The sequence below is a fragment of the Ranitomeya variabilis genome, chromosome 4, assembly GCF_051348905.1.
Source record: "Ranitomeya variabilis isolate aRanVar5 chromosome 4, aRanVar5.hap1, whole genome shotgun sequence".
Taxonomy (NCBI): Eukaryota; Metazoa; Chordata; class Amphibia; order Anura; family Dendrobatidae; genus Ranitomeya; species Ranitomeya variabilis.
The window spans coordinates 105,919,089-105,925,088 of NC_135235.1; positions in this window are offsets into that span (position 1 = coordinate 105,919,089).

Below are 6,000 nucleotides of genomic sequence, written 5' to 3' on the forward strand. Positions count from 1 at the left end.
AGACTGTTATTACTTTATAAACTAGAGGAAATAATACTGTAGTGAGGAGGATTTGATTTTTTTCAAAACGTAAATGGGTTGTCCAGGACTGTTTTATTATTTAACTATGAACCTATGAACTGATAGGCAGTTCTGTTCTGTGCTGGCCTAGAGCGGTCAAGGACTGCTCCTGCCACAGATCCTGCTGCTTCATGTCAATAGAGCAGCTTTTCATGTTCTGGGCTGCTCTGTTTATGGGGCATGACTGCCGACCTCATGCTGTTCAATAGCCGGCTCCCTGTAGTTATGCAATGGGGAGATGGCTGTCAATCAGCATAAAGCTGGCAGTCACAGCCCTTCAACAGACTAGAAGAGAAGCTGCTGTTCTGTTGATGTGATGTCAGAGGAAGCAGCAGTAGTGGTCTGTGACTACCCTGAGCTGGCACAGGTCTGCACTGGGCAGGACAGGCAGTTAGTTAGTAACTACCTGCCTGTTAGAGCTTAGGCCTATAGTAAAAAAATATAATGGTTTTAGACAACCCATTTAATAATAATTAGTAAACAACTGTACCCTTTATTGCTAAATACTAAAAACCATTTTACTAAATTTACTTAATCAAATCAAGATAACTAGGCTTTAGTCAGCCATTCAAATGTTTGAATTTAGAAATGTTCACTGAAAAATGTATTTCAAACAGTAAAACTGTGTGGAGGTGTGAACAATTTACTTAAAACTCATTCTCCTGGCCTTCTTTTCAGCAAATTCATCAATAATTTTATTTAAGTTAATCTTTCTAGCACGGTCATTTTCAATTGACAGCATAGAAATAATTTTGGGTAATGTAGCTGTCTGTGCTAACTCTTCTTTTCTCAGTCGCGCTTTTGAGCTCCGCCTTTAGGTTTTTGGCCAGATGCCATTCTAAAAAAAATGAACATAAATGTATGTTCAGTTGTTCACTATGTGTTCAGTTAACATTACAGACTATTTAACAGATATATTATTGTATTATAAACAATAAAAAGGGGCATAAACACCACAACATATCAACAGGTATGTCAGATGCATGTAGGTGCTTAAAAGGGTTGTCCTCTACTAGACAACCCCTTCTTAAACTACCGTATATACTCGAGTATAAGCCGACCCGAGTATAAGCTGACCCCCCCTAATTTTGCAATAAAAAACTGGGAAAACTTATTGACTCGAGTATAAGCCTAGGGTGGAAAATACAGCAGCTACCGGTAAATGTCAAAAATAAAAATAGATACCAATAAAAGTAAAATTAATTGAGACATCAGAAGGTTAAGTGTTTTTGAATATCCATATTGAATCAGGAGCCCCATATAATGCTCCATACTGTTCATTATGGCCCCATAAATGCTCCATATAAAGCTGTGCCATATATAATGCTCTATACAATTCATTATTGCCCCATAGTTGCTCCATATTAAGCTGTGCCACATATAATGCTCCATACAATTCATTATTGAATATTGCCCCATAGATGCTCCATATAAAGCTGTGCCGCCACATATAATGCTCCATACAATTCATTATGGCCCCATAGATGCTCCATATAACGCTGTGCCACATATACACTCACCGGCCACTTTATTAGGTACACCATGCTAGTAACGGGTTGGACCCCCTTTTGCCTTCAGAACTGCCTCAATTCTTCGTGGCATAGATTCAACAAGGTGCTGGAAGCATTCCTCAGAGATTTTGGTCCATATTGACATGATGGCATCACACAGTTGCCGCAGATTTGTCGGCTGCACATCCCAAAGATGCTCCATACAAGGCAGGATGGATCCATGCTTTCATGTTGTTTACGCCAAATTCTGACCCTACCATCCGAATGTCGCAGCAGAAATCGAGACTCATCAGACCAAGCAACGTTTTTCCAATCTTCTACTGTCCAATTTCGATGAGCTTGTACAAATTGTAGCCTCAGTTTCCTGTTCTTAGCTGAAAGGAGTGGTACCCGGTGTGGTCTTCTGCTGCTGTAGCCCATCTGCCTCAAAGTTCGACGCACTGTGCGTTCAGAGATGCTCTTAGGCCTACCTTGGTTGTAACGGGTGGCGATTTGAGTCACTGTTGCCTTTCTATCAGCTCGAACCAGTCTGCCCATTCTCCTCTGACCTCTGGCATCAACAAGGCATTTCCGCCCACAGAACTGCCGCTCACTGGATTTTTGTTCTTTTTCGGACCATTCTCTGTAAACCCTAGAGATGGTTGTGCGTGAAAATCCCAGTAGATCAGCAGTTTCTGAACTACTCAGACCAGCCCTTCTGGCACCAACAACCATGCCACGTTCAAAGGCACTCAAATCACCTTTCTTCCCCATACTGATGCTCGGTTTGAACTGCAGGAGATTGTCTTGACCATGTCTACATGCCTAAATGCACTGAGTTGCCGCCATGTGATTGGCTGATTAGAAATTAAGTGTTAACAAGAAGTTGGACAGGTGTACCTAATAAAGTGGCCGGTGAGTGTAAATGCTGCTGCTGCAATAAAAAAAAAATGATGCAGCGCCCCAGAGTCCTGGTCGTTGCAGTACTGATGCTCCGCCGCTAAGGGGGGTGTTGGTACGTCTGATGGCACTGAAGGAGTTCACCTGACCAGGTATCACAGACACCAACACACTTCACAGTCTAGCCTCCAGGGGGAGCTAAGGGTGCTATGTATTAGGCCACTCCTCACAATCTGGTAAAACTGGGGGTTAGATAGGAAGTTAGACAGAAAGCTGACTGGATTGGAACCAGGCAACATCCTGTGGCAGAGGGTGTTGCAGGGGAAGATTCAGGGGGGTCCCTGTCAGGGGTGGGATCCTGACAGAGACCTAGCGAACAGAAAGAACGTTACGGGACCACGCCTGCACTTCATTGCGGTGGTACCCCAAGAAAGGACAAGAAGCGAGGTTTATTGTGAACAGTGAGAAACGAGATCAACGCAACAAGGAGAAAGCACCAGTAGGAGTCGTGCTGTAAGACCGAGGCAACATCCTACTGAGGCGCGTAGCCGGTGGCCGGAAACGCCGAGGAAGTATTGAGCTCCAGGCCTTACTTCAAACCTACGGCAGGACAGTCAGTTATAGGCGGGCTGTCTCACCCAAAATCACCTAAGCAGGCATAGGGGGCAACAGTTGGAGAGGGGCGACTCTAGGGTCCCGGAAGACCTCCAGGCCTACCCGTCATACGGGTGCATCCTAGCCATATCATCTGGGGGGACGGAGAAGAACATCAGAATCAGTTGTGAGGGAACTTCAGAAACAGACACAACAGTTGTGAGGACTATCCCGTGGTGCTAAGCAGGGAACGACTACAACACACAAGTGCTAGAAGGTAGGCACAGATTTCCACCTGCAAAGGGAACTCTGGAGGTGCCATCGGACCGGCCGGTCTCAGCCAGCCCTGTTAACCGTACTTCGGATTGAGGATCCTGAAGCCTTCAGTAAAGAGGTAAAGAGACTGCAACCTGGTGTCCTCGTTGTTCATCGCGATCTGCACCACACCATCATCACTCTCCACTTTCACTGGACGCCCCTCAGCAGGGTCACGGACCGGTCTAGCCACCGTGACAATCCCAGAACCGAGACAGAGAGGCCCGGTACCGGGTACCCTTCAGCCCTGCGGCAGTGGGGGCGCTCCAATGACATACTCACCTCTCGTCTCTGCCCGCTGGTCCTCACCATCCCGGTCTCTCCGCACTGACTGTTCAGGCAGAGGGCGGCGCGCACACTATACGTCATCGAGCCCTCTGACCTGCACAGTCACAGCAGAGGACGCGGAAGACTGAGCGGCACCCAGCGGGTGGATCGTGGACAGGTAAATATGATACTCACCTGCTCCCGGCATCCCTGGCTCCTTCTCCCGGACTGTGGACAGATGGTCTCCGCAGACTCCGGGCACGGCAGCTTCTTCACCAGCGGTCACTTGGTACCGCTCATTACAGGATCCACACAGTGTATCACAACAATGCCGTGTATGTCCGTCGCCGTCGGGGGACCCCTCCCGCTCCGGGCCCCGGTGCGGTTGCACCGGTTGAACTGGCGGTATGTCCGCTCCTGACATCAGCCTTTCCTGAGATGCTAAAAACCACCCGTCTGCCACCAAATCATTTCATGGAGATCACATTTCATCCCTTTTATTGTGTTTTGCCTGAACGACTGCTGAATCTTTTGACCATGTTTGCGGCTTTGAGGCATTAAGTTGCTGTCCCATTAATAGATGCCTGAACTAGCAGGTGTTATTATAGTGCAGCCATTGAGTTACTAAAAGTAAGCGAATATTTGCAAGATTACAGCTAGGGATTTACATCAATCCAGCATTGTCCGCAGGCTACTTATAAATCATTGCATTTGCAGCCTTGTAACATCAAGACCGATGTCCCATGTTGAGTGATATTGCATCCTACCGGGAATCCTGGCCTTACTGCTGTATGGGGCCCAGTGAACAGCAGTACACAGAGGGGCCCACAGGTCCGGGGCCCCGCTTATGTGCTACTGTTCATCGGGCCCCATTGTGCAGCAAAGTGGTGCGCGCTACGGTGCACACGTCGGGGCTGGGGCCCGGGAGCTTTCCCAGAGCTGTGCACGGCCATCTTACCTTGACGGCTGTGCAGCTCCTCCTCCATCCATCTTCGGTTGAGCCTAGACTGTATGGACTCCTTCCATGTCCTGACTGCAGCCCATACAGCAATGGTCCCCAACCTTTCTGACCTTGAGAGCCACATTCAGTTCTGAGAGAGGGTCGCGAGCCACATTCAGCTCTGGGAGAGGGTCGCGAGCCACATCCAAGTCTCGACTCCCTTACAATAATGGCAACCAAAGCCCCCATTATGGGTATGATGATAATCAAAGCTTTTCCACATAAATCACCCCAAAGCATAATACCAAGATCCAGGGGTTATCACAATACCCCTTCAGTATTCTCCCATCAATCACTCCCAAAACATGGTTGCATATAGCTTCAAGCAGCTCCTCTCCCAGGTAGTATCATCCAGTTCTCAGCTTACCATACTTAAACTATATCTAAATGAAAGACGAGTATATGTGCATCCACATCTGCTCTTCTGTGCAGGGCTTCTCACAACATTCATAATTTTAAAATGTGATCTTCATACCTGTTTGTTAGATCTGGAGCTAATGCACCAAGCTGGCAGACAGCTGTGAGCCACAATTCATGGGCCGCGAGCCACATGTGGCTCCCGAGCTACAGGTTGGGGATCCCTGCTCTAATGTAATGTACTTCATTTCATGGACTCTTCAAATGGTATAAGTTGCATGGTACTGGTCAGATATGGCCTGGGTCAGATGTGCCATCATTTGAAGTGACATCTTTAAAGTGGCATCAGAAATATTGCAGAAAGATAACCCATGGTATATTCTCCTTCATGCTGTCATGCCCTGATCCATCTCCTTTCATTCACAGGTATGTGGGAACTGTCTCCTAATCTGAACTAGCCACTGCACCCTCTGAATCCCTTGTGCATCTATCCCTCTTCTAACTGCTGGTATGTGGGAACTGTCTCCTAATCTGAACTAGCCACTGCACCCTCTGAATCCCTTGTGCATCTATCCCTCTTCTAACTGCTGGTATGTTGCTGCTTTTTCCCTGACTTTAATTCCATGTTTCATACTTCAAGCTTGCTGAATGCATATTGATATGCACATGTTCCTCACACCTAGCTCTATCCACCCATCTTATCCTATCCTTCACCAACCTTGATGCTAATCAAATGTACTATTAATTGCAATCTGTGAATTGCTCCCTTGTTGTGAACTCTGTGTTCAGGCTCCCTCTTGTGGTCACTGGTGGTATGGTGTGACTTTTGCTTTGGGCTCCCCCTGGTGGCTTTGTCTGTTATCCTGCTGGTCTCTGGCTATCAGCTGGTTCGTTATCCTCTGGGAGGTTCCTATATAGCTCTGTTTTACTTCCACTTGTTGCCGGCTGTCGATGTAATCAGTGCTACTCAGATTCCTTCTGACTACCTTGCTCCCAGTCCATCCAGGACAAGCTAAG